This window comes from Giraffa tippelskirchi, chromosome 10 (assembly GCF_054371585.1).
Source record: "Giraffa tippelskirchi isolate mGirTip1 chromosome 10, T2T-mGirTip1v1.2.pri, whole genome shotgun sequence".
In the NCBI taxonomy this organism is placed as follows: Eukaryota; Metazoa; Chordata; class Mammalia; order Artiodactyla; family Giraffidae; genus Giraffa; species Giraffa tippelskirchi.
In genome coordinates, this window is record NC_137284.1 from 17,581,225 (window position 1) to 17,598,050 (window position 16,826).

The 16,826-nt window shown below is 40.1% G+C and overlaps 1 long non-coding RNA gene across 1 annotated transcript in view; it reads left to right on the forward strand.

The window, feature by feature from the left end:
- LOC145524300 (uncharacterized) overlaps window positions 1–16,826 on the forward strand; it is a 284,203-nt gene that overhangs the window by 174,747 nt on the left and 92,630 nt on the right. The window lies entirely within an intron of this gene.

Here is a 16,826-nt window from a genome sequence, read left to right on the forward strand (position 1 = left end):
CAGCCTAAATGGAATGAGAATCAGACAGTCCTTGCCACAGCCATACATACCCCAGATGGCAGAGTGGGTGGGAGCTGGAGTTTAGGGATTGTGGAGCAATCCCAGGGCGAGGGCTGCTGTTGACTGTGGAGAGACGGATTGAAGGGATGTGAAGGAGGAGACTGTGGTGGGAAATGCCTGTGGAGGAGAGCTGGGCAGCCATGGAAGCAAGGTGATACTGCTGAGTCACGTGTAGCGGGTGGAGCCATCACCATAGCCTCTCTCCCCCCACATGCCAGCATTGGCAGCTGAACAATAGAGAGGCTGGCCCATCAAATGCCCGAGGCTCCGAATTACAGAGTAGGATCCCACCCAGGTGCCCCTTTAAGTGCCTGACACACCGATCGACACACAGCAGGACCCCAGCCAGGGCAGCCCCTCCAAGTGCCTTACGCGCTGAACAACAGAGAAGTACCCCAGGCAAGGGAACCCTCTAAGCACCTGAATGGACGGAACCATGGAGAAAGACTGGCCAAAGAGGCCTTCTGATTGCCAGCTACAAGAGGCTCGAAAAAGACTTTGCACCGCCAGGGTCCCCGCAAGCCAAGCAGCTGCTCCACCATCATGCTCAACTCTCACTGCGGCAGAGCTGCCACATGCAAAAAAAGTCTTGTACCTATGAGTGCAGGGTCGCTTCGGTAGTGTCCGACTCTTTGCAACACTGTGGACTGTGGCCCGTCAGGCTTCTCTGTCAGGGAGGGGAGTTCTCTAGGCAAGAATACTGGAGCATATTGGCCAATAGTGGTTGCCATACCCTTCTAGAGCATTATATTTCCTGCTGCCCTAGCCGCCAACTCTCCTGAGTACCTAGTGCTACTAGACCCCTGTGACTCAAGCAGCTGCACCATCTCCACATCTGGCCCTCACAGGGGCAAACCCAAGTCCTCCAGGGAAGCCTCAGGAGCAAACCCCAGTGGACGACCCACATCCACAGGTGGAAATAAAACCACGATTGAAACCCAGGGGGCAGTGTGATAAGGAACAAGACGCCAAACCCTCCCACAAGCTGTACAGGCTGCAGATTAAATCCACACGATCAACTAGGCAGATTCTGTGTCTGTGGAATATATAAAAGGACACTGAGAGCTCTCACAAAAGAAAATGCACTAGTTCTGATAGCTGTGGACACTGGCGGCAAGAACACACAGTAGGACCAGATTAGAATCTGAGCTGCCCCCACAGCAGGTCTAGAGATCAGCACAGTGTTAGAGGGCATCTTAGGGAGGTGAGGTGGACTGTGACTCCCAGCGAGAGAAAGGACTCTGATAGCAATGACTCAAGAAAAACATTTGTCATTCTTATGTTTTGACTTGTTCTGTAGCTTCTTTGGGTTTTTTTTTCTTTTTTTTCTTTCCCCTACCCCCCCGTTATAGTTGTTGATTTTATTGGCACTGTGAAATCTAACTAAACTTTTGAGCTTTTTTTTCAAGTCACATTTTTTTTGTTGTTGTTATAAACCTCTGCCTCTATGTTGGGCTTTTGCAGTTTTGGGGAGGTTTTTTTTTTCTCTTTTTTTAATTTTAATTTTTTCAACCTATTGTTATTTTTTCTACATCTATTTCTTTGTTTCCTTTTCCTACTGTTATTTTCCCCTTGCAGTAGATCTTTTATATATATATATATATATATATATATATATATATATATATATATATATATATATGTAGAAGGCAATGGCACCCCACTCCAGTACCCTTGCCTGGAAAATCCCATGGATGGAGGAGCTTGGTAGGCTACAGTCCATGGGGTCACTAAGAGTCGGACACGACTGAGCGACTTCACTTTTACTTTTCCCTATCATGTACTGGAGAAGGAAATGGCAGCCCACTCCAGTATTCTTGCCTGGAGAATCCCAGGGACGGCGGAGCCTGGTGGGCTGCCGTCTATGGGGTTGCACAGAGTTGGACACGAGTGAAGCGACTTAGCAGCAGCAGCAGAAGAATTAAAGAATAAACATGCAGAGATAAACAACACAATTACTGAAATTAAAAATACTCTAGAAGGAATCAATAGCAGAATATCTAAAGCAGAAGAACAAATCAGTGAGCTAGAAGATAAAATGGTGGAAATAACTTCTGAAGAGCGGAATAAAGTAAAAAGAATGAAAAGAACTGAGGATAGTCTCAGAAACCTCTGGGACGATATCTAACACACCAATATTTGAATTATAGGGGTTGCAGAAGAAGAAGAGAAAAAGAAAGGGTATGAGAAAATTTTTGAAGAGATTATAATTGAAAATTTCCCCAACATGGAAAAGGAAATAGGCACTCAAGTCCAAGAGGTACAAACAGTCCCATACAGGATAAACCCAAGGAGAAACACTCCAAGACACATACTAATCAAACTACCAAAGTCTAAACACAAAGAAAGAATATTAAAAGCAGCAAGGGAGAAGCAACAAGTAACATACAAGAGAAACCTGTACACTTAACAGCTGATCTTTCAGCAGAAACTCTGCAGGCCAGAAGGGCATGGCAGGATCTATTTAAAGTACTGAAAGGGAAAAATATACAACCAAGATTACTGTACCTGGCAAGGATCTCATTCAAAATTGATGGAGAAACAAAAATGAACTAAAGACCTAAATGTAAGACCAGAAACTATAAAACTCTTAGAGGAAAACATAGGCAGAACACTTGATGACATAAATCAAAGCAAGATCCTCTATGACCCACCTCCTAGAGTAGTGGAAATAAAAACTAAAGGAAACAAGTGAGACCTGATTAAACTTAAAATCTTTTGCACAGCAAAGGAAACTATAAGCAAGGTGAAAAGACAACCTTCAGAATGGGAGAAAATAATGGCAATGAAACAACTGACAAAGGATTAATTTCCAAAATATACAAGCAGCTCATACAACTCAATACCAAAGAAACAATGCAATCAAAAGTGGGGAAAAGACCTAAACAGACATTTCTCCAAAGAAGATATACCGATGGCTAACAAACACATGAAAAGATGCTCAACATTGCTCATTATTAGAGAAATGCAGATCAAAACTGCAATGAGATATCACCTCATGCCGGTCAGAATGGCTATCATCAAAAAGTCTGCAAACAATAAATGCTGGAGAGGGTGTGGAGAAAAGGGAGTGCTCTTACATTGTTGGTGGGAATGTAAATTGATACAGCCACTATGGAAGACGGCATGAAGATTTCTTAAAAATCTAGAAATAAAACCACCATCACTTCAGTTCAGTTCAGTTCAGTTGCTCAGTCGTGTCTGACTCTGCGACCCCATGAATCCAAGCACGCCAGGCCTCCCTGTCCATCACCAACTCCCGGAGTTGACCTAAACCCATGTCCATCAAATTGGTGATGCCATCCAGCCATCTCATCCTTTGTCATCCCCTTCTCCTCCCGCCCCCAATCCTTCCCAGCATCAGGGTCTTTTCCTATGAGTCAACTCTCTGCACGAGGTGGCCAAAGTATAGGAGTCTCAGCTTCAACATCAGTCCTTCCAATGAACACCCAGGACTGATCTCCTTTAGGATAGACTTGTTGGACCTCCTTGCAGTCCAAGGGACTCTCAAGAGTCTTCTCCAACACCACAGTTCAAAAGCATCAATTCTTCGGCGCTCAGCTTTCTTCACCATCCAACTCTCACATCCATACATGACTACTGGAAAAACCATAGCCTGGACTAGATGGACCTTTGCTGGCAAAGTAATGTCTCTGCATTTTAATATGCTGTCTAGGTTGGTCATAACTTTCCTTTGAAGGAGTAAGCGTCTTTTATTTTCATGGCTGCAATCACCATCTACAGTGATTTTTGAGCCCCAAACAATAAAGTCTGACAATGCTTCCACTGTTTCCTCATCTATTTCCCATGAAGTGATGGGACAGGATGCCATGATCTTAGTTTTCTGAATGTTGAGCTTTAAGCCAACATTTTCGCTCTCCTCTTTCACTTTCATCAAGAGGCTCTTTAGTTCTTCTTCACTTTCTGCCATAAGGGTGGTGTCATCTGCATATCTGAGGTTATTGAAATTTCTCCTGGCAATCTTGATTCCAGCTTGTGTTTCTTCCAGCCCAGCGTTTCTCATGATGTACTCTGCATATAAGTTAAATAAGCAGGGTGACAATATACAGCCTTGATGTACTCCTTTTCCTATTTGGAACTAGTCTGTTGTTCCATGTCCAGTTCTAACTGTTGCTTCCTGACCTGCATACAGGTTTCTCAAGAGGCAGGTCAGGTGGTCCAGTATTCCCATCTCTTTCAGAATTTTCCACAGTTTATTGTGATCCACACAGTCAAAGGCTTTAGCATAGTCAATAAAGCAGAAATAGATGTTTTTCTGGAACTCTCTTGCTTTTTCGATGATCCAGCAGATGCTGGCAATTCAATCTCTGGTTCCTCTGCCTTTTCTAAAACCAGCTTGAACATCTGGAAGTTCACAGTTCATGTATTGCTGAAGCCTAGCTTGGAGAATTTAGAGCATTACTTTACTAGCATGTGAGATGAGTGCAATTGTGCGGTAGTTTGAGCATTCTTTGGCATTGCCTTTCTTTGGGATTGGAACGAAAACTGACCTTTTCCAGTCCTGTGGCTACTGCTGAGTTTTCCAAATTTGCTGGCATATTGAGTGCAGCACTTTCACAGTGTCATCTTTCAGGATTTGAAATAGCTCAACTGGAATTCCATCACCTCCACTAGCTTTGTTCATAGTGATGCTTTCTAAGGCCCACTTGACTTCACATTCCAGGATGTCTGGCTCTAGGTGAGTGATCACACCATCCTGATTATCTGGGTCATGAAGATCTCTTTTGTACAGTTCTTCTGTGTATTCTTGCTACCTCTTCTTAATATCTTCTGCTTCTTTTAGGTCCATACCATTTCTGTCCTTTATTGAGCCCATCTTTGCATGAAATGTTCCCTTGGTATCTCTAATTTTCTTGAAGAGATCTCTAGTCCTTCCCATTCTGTTGTTTTCCTCTATTTCTTTGCATTGATCGCTGAGGAAGCCGTTCTTATCTCTCCTTGCTATTCTTTGGAACTCTGCATTCAAATGGGAATATCTTTCCTTTTTTCCTTTGCTTTTCACTTCTCTTGTTTTCACAGCTATTTTAAGGCCTCCTCAGACAGCCATTTTGCTTTTTTGCATTTCTTTTCCATGGGGATTGTCTTGATCCCTGTCTGCTGTACAATGTCACGAACCTCCATCCATAGTTCATCAGGCACTCTGTCTATCAGATCTAGTCCCTTAAATCTATTTCTCACTTCCACTGTATAATCATAAGGGATTTGATTTCGGTCATGCCTGAATGGTCTAATGGTTTTCCCTACTTCCTTCAATTTCAGTCTGAATTTGGCAATAAGGGGTTCATGATCTGAGCCACAGTCAGCTCCTGATCTTGTTTTTGCTGACTGTATAGAGCTTCTCCATCTTTGGCTGCAAAGAATATAATCAATCTGATTTCGGTGTTGACCATCTGGTGATGTCTATGTGTAGAGTCTTCTCTTGTGTTGCTGGAAGAGGGTGTTTGCTATGACCAGTGCGTTTTCTTGGCAAAACTCTATTAGCCTTTGCCCTGATTCGTTCTGTACTCCAAGGCCAAATTTGCCTGTTACTCTAGGTGTTTCCTGACTTCCTACTTTTGCATTCCAGTCCTCTATAATGAAAAGGACATCTTTTTTGGGTGTTAGTTCTAAAAGGTCTTGTAGGTCTTCATAGAACCGTTCAACCTCAGCTTCTTCAGTGTTACTGGTTGGGGCATAGGCTTGGATTACCGTGATATTGCAAATTATGTACACAGAAAATTCCAAGGAATGTACAAAATATAATTTACAAAATCCTCCTTAAAATAAATAAAGACAACAGTTCTCCTCATGTTGATCTATAGGTTTAATATAATTTAATAATTATGTTATTATAGAAAATTTAATTGTTATAATGATTGCTGTCTAAATCCCAGCAAGGTATTTATAGACATATACAAGCTTATAAAAATTTGCATGGAAAGACACTAGCCTAGTCTAGTTAAAACAATATTTTTTTAAACTTTTCCTTTTGTATTACGGTTTAGCCAATTGACAAGATTGTGATGGTTTCAGGTAGACTGCAAAGGGACCCAGCCATACATATACATATATACAGTCTCCTCCAAACTCCCCTCCTATCCAGGCTGCCATATGACATTGAACAGAGTTCCCTGTGCTATACAATCATTCCCCATTGGTTATCCATTTTACTCATGGCTGTGTATGCATATTTATAGACATATACAAGCTTATTAGAAAATTTATAGGGAAAGGCTCTAGCTTAGACTAGTTAAAACAATCTTGAAAGTAAAGAATAAAGCGAAAGGGAATCACTCTACCTGGTATTAAGGCTTACTTCTGTAGCTAGAGTCATGAAGAGCCCATGGAATTAGTGCAGTGGTAGACAGTTCATCCTCGATTTGATGGCCATGAGTTTGAGCAATTTCCAGGAGATAGTGAAAGACAAAAAAGCCTGGCAAGCTGCAGTCCATGGGGTCACAAAGAGTCAGACACTACTTAGTGAACAACAACAGACAGTTCAGCAGAGAACAGAACAGTTCCACGTGAAGATACCCAGCTATTGTTTTAAACTTTATTGGAGTATACTTGATTTACAGGGTTGTGTTTTATTTCTGTTTTACAACAAAGTGACTCAGTTATACAGGTATGTTCTTTTTTCGTTTTAAATGAAGTTCACTGAGAGTTGAGAGTTCTGGGTTCTGGGTTCTGGCATCAGCTCCTTCCAGGGTTTCCACACCAGTGGCAAGTCCCTCTTTCTCTGAGACTGGCCACGTGTCTTACTTGTGTGGTGTCAAGCACTGCGCTAGGTGAGAGGGACCTCTGTGGCCTCGAGACCTGGGCACTGCTTCTCTGGGCCACTGTCTTGAGCCAGACTGTGGAGTGGTTCTGCCCAGCCCTGTTCAGAGACAATCTTAGGGGTGCCCTTTTGTGACGTGCATGGTGCCTTCACGCCGGAACCTGAGGAGTCATTTGTCTTCCAGCTGCTCAGGGCTCTTGTGTCTGAGACCCTGCTGTAGAGTCAGTGGAGTGGCCAGAGCCCAGTGCTCCTCCACTCGTCCCGGGGCACATCCTGCCTCTTGTCCCTCATAGCTACCAGACTGTTTACCTCCCAGAATGTTTGGGCTTGAAGTTACATTAAAGTGACTCTAATGTAAAGTCATTACATTACATTACAGGTGTTTGAGAGAGAAAAGAAAAGAAAAAAAAAGCCCTCATCATTTCCAAGGACGGCTTAATCATGGTGCCTTTTCCTTTCACACCCTTCTGTCCCCTAGGGTGAATTTCCAGCATTAAATAAACACTTCAAATATATTGGGGGCTTCCCTGGTGACTCAGCTGGTAAAGAACCCACCTGCAATGCAGGAGACCTTGGTTCAATTCCTGGGTCAGGAAGATCTCCTGGAGAAGGGGATGGCAGCCCATCCCAGTATTCTTGCCTGGAGAACCCCCATGGATAGAGGAGCCTGAAAGCTACAGTTCATGGCGTCACAAAGAGTTGGATAAGACTGAGTGACTAACACTTACATTATAGTTTATCACAAGATATTGAATAAAGTTCACTGTGTTATACAGTAGGTCTTTGTTGTTTATACATCCTGTACATAATAGTTTGTACCTGCTAATCCCCAACTTCCAGTCCTTCCCTGCCCCCATCCCTCTACCCCTTGCCAATGGTAAGTCTGTTCTTTCTATTTGTGAGTCTCTTTTTGTTTTGTAAATAGATTCATTTGTGGTTGTATTTTAGGTTCTACATAGAAGTGATAGTGTATGGTGTTTGTCTTTCTCTGTCTGACAGTTCACTTAGTATGATAATCTTTAGGCTCATCTATGTTGCTGCAAATGGCATTATTTCATTCTTTTTCATGGCTGAGTAGTATTCCATTGGCTGCACCAATTTACATTCCTTTCAACAGTGTAAGAAAGTTCCTTTTTCTCCATGCTCTTTCCAGCATTTATTATTTGTAGACATTTTAATGATGGCCATTCTGAGTGATATGAGGTGGTACCTCATTGTTGTTTTTATTTGCAGTTCTCTAATAACTAGTCATGTTGAACATCTTCTCATGTACCTATTGACCATTTGTAGAAACATCTTGGTCTTCTGCCCATTTTTTGATTATTTTTGTTGTTTTGTTGCTGTTGTTATTGAATTGTAAGAGTTGTTTGTATATTTTGGACATTAAGCCCTTGTCAGTTGCATCATTTGCAAATATTTTCTCCCAGTCTGTAGGTTATCTTTTTGCTTTGCTTATGATTTTCTTTGCTGTGTCAACTTAAATTTTTAAGTTGTTTATGATTTTCTTTGCTGTGTTAACTTAAATTTTTAAGTTAAACTTTTTATTCTGATAAGTACAGATCACAAGCAGCTGTTAAGAAATCATTCAAGGAGATCCCATGCCCCTTTTACCTAGTTTCCTTCAGTGGTAACGTCTTATAAAACCATGGTTTAATATCACACCCAGAAGTGTTCTGTGGCCACAAAGATCCTGTGTTGCTCCTTTATAGCCACCTTCCCCTCCCCCTAACCCCAGCCAAAAGCATGTTGTATACAGACCTAGAGAATGTTACATATGTAAATAGAATCACACAGTATGTAATTTGAAACTGGTTCTCTTCACTCTGCCTACTTACTTGGATACAAGTTGTCCCATGTATCAATAGTTTGTTCTTTTTGACTTGCTGAGTAGCAGTCCATGGCAGACACACTGGTGTGTTTAACTGTTTATCCACTGAACACAGTTGGGGTGTTCCAATATTTGGCTATTATGAATAAAGCTGCCCTAAACAGACTTGCCAGCCCCCACAATTGTGTGATGAGCCAATTTCTTAAAATAAAAAAATATAAAAGGAAAAAGTAAGCAAATAAATAAGTAAACATTGTGTATATGTGTGTGTGTGTATTTGTGAATGTGTGTGTGAACATGTGTTTGTGTATATATTTTCTTGTTTTTTTTTTCCTGGAGAACCCTGACTGATACACTAATTTTCCCATATTTACTACTGAAATGTCTGCCTTAGGGAGAAGATGCTGCTAATTTGGTCAGCTTCAGAGCCCATTTTAGGTCAAATTCACTACTGCTTTGAAATGGTAGAGTTTTTCCTTCTTGTGTTTTTGTTTCTCTTGTCCAAACTTCCAAATATTGAAATATTTTACATTTATTTGTCTTCCTATGGGCCAAATGATTATAGTTATTCATGGCAACCTAGTTCAAGAATTTTATAGCTTATTGAATGTTAGACATAGAAAAGAACTTTGAAATCATCTAGTCTGAATTCCCTCTTAACAGAGGAGGAAGGTATTGATTGCTGGTCTTGGAACTGAGCTAAGCAGCCATGTTTTCTCAAACCCTCAACTTACTGAGTGCTCAACTCACTCTTCCATTCTCTTCCTCAAGCCAGCAGTTTCCAACCTTCTTCCAGCCCCTGGTGGTCTTACTCAGCCACCATAGAGTAAGCCAAACTAGCTCCTGGGATGAGGATAGACGACTGTGAATAGGGTGGAAGAATTAGCTACAGTTTGTTTTGTACCCTTACCATGAGCCAAGGCATCCAGATCGCTTAAAGCTAGGGTGACTGACCACATCTTTGGATTTTTGAAGCCCTCTAGGAACTCTGGCACATTCAAAACTAACATATTCCAGTAGGATTCACATGTGGTTCAAATATGAAACTTTCTCTGTCCAAATAAATAAATAAATTTAAAACGTTCAAGACACAGAATGACTTTAACTTTCAACAAATGGCTGGTAGAACTTGTTTCCTTTCTAAATGTAGTTTCATTTTTGAAGTCAAGTCTGCAGAGATTAATGAACAGCTTATGAGACTTGGCACAGAGAGAGTGAATTGACTTTCTTCTGGGAAGTGTGAACCTTCATTGTGTACAGTTTTATTCTTCTAACTGCCATTGGATATCTTGGTGTTGAGGGGGGGAGTGTTTTGTATTGAGACTATTGAATTTGGGGTGTGAAGCAAATATACAGTGTTAATGCCTAAAAAGGGATAGAAATGCAATACTGTGCATCTTAAAAAATGTTCCTATACAGATAAAAAAAGAAAAACCTGAGATGCTCTAGTTTTAATCACACTAAGTTTCAAGCCTAGGTCTTGACTCCAAGATGGGCACACACATTTCTTAGAATGAATGAGTACAGTGTTTCATGGTTAATTAAATATTTTCAAGCACATCAATGAACTGTGATATTAACTCTATGAAGCTTGTTGTGTAGCAATTGGGAAAACTGAGGCTATGGAAAGCTTTGTCATTTCCCAGCATCAAATCACTTGTAATCAGTAGATTTGAGTCTTAATCTAGGTTTACTGATCTAAAATTTTATGTCTTTCCACAGCAGATTTTTGGCCACATAAATATGAAACAAAATACTAGGTTAAGCAACTGTATCACTCTTTCTTCTCTTTTTTTATGGTCTGGGGGAGATCAGCTATCCTGATTCTTAATTCTCGATGTCTAAATTTAGGATAAGGAATTCCAATAATGCTTTATTTTTACATCTGTGAATAAATGTCTACCATAAAAGTTAGGCTATTACCCTACTATTACAAATAATGGCCATGAAATTCAAGTGCTTACATGATTTATGCTGGCCCGTTGGCACTCACCCATGACTCACAACTCCAAGTCAGCAGTTCTAAATCTCACCAGTCCCACCTCTCAGCTGGGGAGTTCCCAGGGTTAGTGGTCTTCAGAGCCAAAATTGTTCCCTGAGTGAGCCTTGAGGGTGAGTGAGTCACTGCTCTGGGATGAAGCTTGACAGCCATTCAGTTTAGGTGGAGTCTGTTTGGCACCCAGGTCAACAGAGAACACAAAAGTGACTCACTCTCTAGCTCACCTACCTAAATGATTGTCACAAAATCAGCAAACTTTCCATTTATATAAGTTTGACTTGTATCTCTAATTGACTCATTGATTGTCTATGTGGGACTTCTGAAGGATAGTACTGGGAAGGCAAATCAGCTTGCTTATCACTATTGGCTTAAGCTGGCTGAAAGGTTAATCTTTACCCAAAAAGTGTATACCTGGAAGTCAAGGTCAATCTGCCTGTCTAGGATACTCCTCAGTACTTATGCTGTCATGAGTCTCAAAGACATTTTTCTTTTCATCCCCTCCTACCATGATAAGGTTCTACATTTTCTGCTCAAATTTGAGCCCTTTCCCTTTTTTCAACCTGTAAAAATAAACTTTCTTATCCCAAGAAAAAAGATCACAGCAAAATATGGCTCGAAGATTCCTCAGAAATCAAGTAGCACTTATGAAACACTATTTGCTTATATTAGCGTTAGTGTCAACGAATCAAAATCATGTGGATTAAATTTCCTTGCAAATAAATAAGGGCTCACTAATGAGGAGTTGAGTTTGCATTTTGCCAAAACTACAGCAATTTAGTAAAGATGTGTAGTCTTTCTTGAGCCAGATGGACTGCTGTTCCATAGCAAAAAGTAAAATAGATCATAAAAAAATGTTCCGATATATCTTGATTGGGCATTCTGAAATCATTTTCAAAACTGACCTGTTATCGATTTTGGTTACAGTTAAAAATGAACACATGTAGTAATTTTTAAAATTGATATCAACAAGTACTGTGTAATTAATAAAAAATTCCTGCCAATAGTTACATAAAAATGTGCTCAGCATCAGCGATCATTAGGGAAATGCAAATAAAGACCACAATGTGATATCATTTTCATGCCTGTTTAGAATGGCTGTAATCAAAAAGGTAAGAGATAACAGATGCTGGCAAGGTTGTGGAGAAAAGAGAACTCTTGGGCACTGTTAGTGGGGTTATAAATAGGGGCAGGCAATAAGGAAAACTGTATTGAGTTTCCTCAAAAAATTAAAAACAGAAGTACCATATGATCCAGTAATTCTACTTCTGGGAATGTATCTGAAGAAAATGAAAACACAATGTGGAAGAGATCTCTGCACCCCCATGTTCATAGCAGCGTTATTTACAATAGCCAAGGCATGGCAACAACCCGTGTCCATAGATGGATAAAGGGATATAGAAGTTGTGATATATATGCATATACATATATGTTACTCAGCCATGAAAAATAAAGAACTCCTGCTACTTTCTATTTTTGACAACATGGATGGGCCTCTGGAGGGCATTATGCTAAGTGAAATAGGTCGAGCGGAGAAAGACAAATACCATATGATTTCACATGTATGTGGAATCTAAAAAAGCAAGAAACCAAAGTCAGAAAAAGAGATCAGATGTGTAGTTACCAGAGGCAAGGGCTAAAGAGAGGGTGAATCGGAAAAAGGAGGTCAACAGTCACAACTTCCAGTTATAAGATAGATGGACGCCAGGGATGTGATGTACAACATTATGACAATAGTTAACGTTGCTGTTTGGTGTATCTGAAAGCCGTTAAGAGAGTAAATCCTCAGAGTTCTTATCACTGGGAAATATACTTTTTTACTCTTTTTTTTGTATCTATATGAGATGATAGATATTCACTAAATTTCTGTGGTGGTCATTTCACAATGTGTGTAAGTCAAATCATTCTGCTGTAGATCTTGAAATTATACAATGCTGGATGTTATTACATTTCAATAAAACTGGAGAAATAATAAAACAAAAGATATAATATTTATTAAGTTTATTTTTAATAAAAATATTTGTAAAATAGTTAACAGAAAACCCTACCGATGTAGTTAAAAGTCTTTTTATTTTCTAAAATATAAGTGGTTACACACTATTTAGCTGAAGTGTGACCTATTTATTAACTATTCACTTACTATGAAATCTTCAACCATAATTTATGTTGTTAATCTTCTATATCTTAATGAAAGGAATTGACAAAAAAAAAAAAACCAACTAGGGACATACATTTAACTTCAAAGATACAAAGAGCAAGTCATTGACAAAGCAAAGCAGGGAATGAACATTTCTTCTTCTTGAGTCCCCTAGTCAATTTTTTTGCCTTTTATATTGGAGCTCCCCCGGAGGCACTAGTGATAAAGAACCTGCCTGCCAATGCTGGTGACGCAGACACAAGAAACGTGGGTTCGATCCCTGGGTTGTGAAAATTCCCTGGAGGAGAGCACGGCAACCCACTCCAGTATTCTTGCCTGGAAAATCCCATGGAGAGAGGAGCCTGGAGAGCTACAGTCCATAGGGTCACAAAGATTCGGACATGACAGAAGTGACGTAACATACACACACACATTTTTATACTAATGGTAGTTTTAATAATGACATATGATTTTAATAATGACATATGTGATGAAAATAGTATTAAATGTGCTAATGTAACCTTAGTGAAAGGTAAAAATGTAACTTTACATCTATGTTTGGAAATGGGTTATTTACTTATTCAACAGTGGGATTCATCCAGCTAAAATATATGCAAAAATAGATTCTAAACTGGAAGAATTATGATCTAAAGACGACTAATATGATCATCATTTTCCCAGTCATGTTACCAGTAATATACAGTAACTACAGATTATAGAGAATAATTTGACTTGTTCTGGATAATGCTGGCCAAAACTCTGGAGAGGAACTGGATAAAACAAATGTTTTTATTTTTATAATGCATTTTGTCCCAAAGCCAAGACTTACAGGATTTTGCTTGGAATTACATTCTGTTATTTGCAAGCAAAGAGTTCCCTTGGCTGTTAGATTGGCAGAGCTAGTGAAATATTGCTCATCTGAGGCTCTTTAATCTTGGGCCTCTGAAAAGATCCAATCTATTACTGCTGCTAAATTTAACCTCATGTAAGCCATGCTGTGGGGCATGAGGTTCACCATTGTCCCAGTATGGAAAGTGAAAGTCTCTTCTGCCTATGGTTTGGTTAACACACTCAAATAGAATCAATGTGATAGAATCTGTCTTTATGAAGGCTGATCCTTCAGATGTTTGTTAACAGTTATTTCTTTAGTGCCTGCTGTGTATTCAGGCTCGTTGTGAGGTCCTGGGGCTATTTCTACTTCTAGGGAACTCAGAGTCTAGTAGTGGGGAGAAATGCATAAACACATGATCATGTTAAGATGTGACTCTTACTATATTACAAGTAAACACAGGGTGCTACAGTGTTTCAGAATTCAAAATAACTAGCTATCTGCGGTTGGAACTGGGGTGGGGTGGTACCACCTACCTACTGCCATGTAACACACCTTTCCAGAACTAAGTGGGTTTAAGCAATTGGAGTTTATTTGTTCATGCTTTTTCTCTGAAGTCTGAGCTGAGGTATACATTTCTTCCGTTGGTGTTTCCTGGAACTACTCATGGTGATTCAGCCAGGTCAGACAGACGAAGAAAGGTGCTCACATCCCTTGTCATTAGGTCGGATGTCGGATTACCAGCTGAGCATCTTGGTTCTCCTCCGTGTGGCCCATCCAGCAGACTAGCCCAGGTGTTTGACAGGGTGGCTGCAACTTTCCAAGAGAGTGAGAGCAAAAACCGCAAGGCCTCTTGAGCTGAGGCTTGGCAGCCATACAATGTCACATCCACTGCATGTTATTGGAGACAACAAGGAACTGGTCTATTCTAGAATCAACAGTGGTGGAAACCATCCCCACCTCGTGGTGGGAGGAGCTGAAAAGAAACTGTAGCCATTTTAACAGTATTAAAGTTATAAGGTATTCCTCCTCCTGACACTCAAAGTCTGTGGCAGGATTTTTCCTCTAAAGAGATACGGCGCTGGTTTTCCACTAGTTCCAAAAATGACTGTTCTTTTCTCTTCAGTGTGTGCTTTTTGTGTTTTTTCTTAACTTTGTTTTATGTTGGAGTATATTTGGTCAATGAGACTTCTCAGGTAGCACTAGTGGTAAAGAACCCTCCTACCAAAGCAGGAGACAGAAAAGACATGGGTTTGATCCCTGCGTTGGGACGATCCTCTGGAGAAAGGGGGGGCAATCCACTTCAGTATTCTTGCCTAGGGAATCCCATGGACAGAGGAGCCTGGTGGGCTACAGTCCATAGCCTTGCAACCCAGGGATCAAACCCAGGTCTCCCGCATTGCAGGCGGATTCTTTACCAGCTGAGCTACCAGGGAAGCAGGGTTGCAAAGAGTTGGACAAGACTGAAGCTACTTAGCGCACACACACACACATAGTTGATTAACAGTGTTGTATTAGTTTCAGATGTACGACAAAGTGACTCAGTTATACATATACACGTATCTGTTCTTTCTGAAGTTCTTTTGCCAATTAGATTGTTACAGAATACTGAGCAGAGTTCCCTGTGCTTTCAGTCGGTCTTTGTTGGTTATCCATTTAAAATTGTTTTTATTAAAAGTGGAAGCAAAACTCCTTGCCTATAACAAAACTTAACTTTTATCATACATTGTAATAAAACATCATATAGATTAAAAAAAAGAAGCTGTAGCCATTTTAACCATGGCATTTAGTTAGGGAATATGCCAAAGGAAAGTCTTTTAAAACTGAGTCTTAAATGATTTATATTAGTTTCCTATGCAGGTGTGTGTGTGTGTGTGTGTGTGTGTTGGGGCAGAAGATATTCCAGAAAAGACAGAGGAAGCATTCCAAATGCAATGATTAAGATGACCATGAGCAAAGTATGGTGCAATATTTGTGTAATTACAAGTAAACATATATGGATGAATACAGAATTCATCATAGCTGCCAAGGGTAGGGAGTGACCTGAAGGGGAATAACAGTGAAAGGATGGACGGAAGTGAGTCTAGGATGATAGGTTGGCAGATGGTTAAAGGATTATGAGAAAGATGAGTGATTTGCAACATGTTCTCTAGGTGTTGGGTAACCAGGGATCATTTTTATAACAAGTTTCAGGCCTATGTTGCCTGTGGAAGTCACTGAATAAGAATCTGTTAAATAAATAAAAGCAGCTTAGTGACATAGTCAGAGTTGCCATTCTTAAAAAATAGGATGCAGGACTTCCCTGGTGGTCCAGTGGTTAAGATTTCACTTTCCAACGTAGGGAGTGGAGGTTCAGTCCCTGGTCGGGGACCTAAGATACCACATGCCTCGCAGCCAAAAAAACAAACAAACCAAAAATGGAAGCGATATTGTAACAAATTCAACAAAGACTGAAAAAATGGTCCACATCAAAAAAAGTCTTAAAAAATAGGGTGAAATTAAGTACATGTAGACTTGGGAATCCTGTGTGGTGGCTGAGGACAGAAACTTCGTGCTGACCCTTACCAAGAGCAGCAGGCTGTTTTACAGGGGACCAGCTCCTCTCAATTTACTTACTATGAGTATTAGATAAACTTTACATCTGCACCTGCTATTTTTGAAAACCTCATCATAATGGTGAAGGGCTCTCGAGATGTTTAAGTTGATTAATCTTGAAAGGTCAAACAAGACCAGAAGTGGAGAGGTGACCTCTCTGTGTGTTCAGGATGAGGGCAGAATGAGCAGAGATGGTAGACTTGGAAACATGAAAAAGAGACCCTTGAAAGGCAGTGCCTAGTGGTTTTTAACATATTTGGAAGAAATATCAATGGCTTTTAGTTTGCTTTTTCATTGGATTTTAAAAATGGGCCCTGAATAGAGTTTAACAAGATGTTGAGAGAGAAATGTTGAGAGAGTCTGAAAGACCAAAAGCCACAGTGAAGACTGGATTCATAAATATTCCAAACCTAACATAACCTTTCATAGACTTTCTTTTTCTGGCAAAATGAAACAAAAGTTTATTTTTTGCAATGTTTTCTGTAAATCACAAAGGCATGGAATATTTCTGAATGCCCTCAACTCTACCAGCTCCTGTAAATTATCTCTGGAAAGACTGTTAGTACCAATGAGTTTTTCAACTTTGAAACAAAAAATACTGGT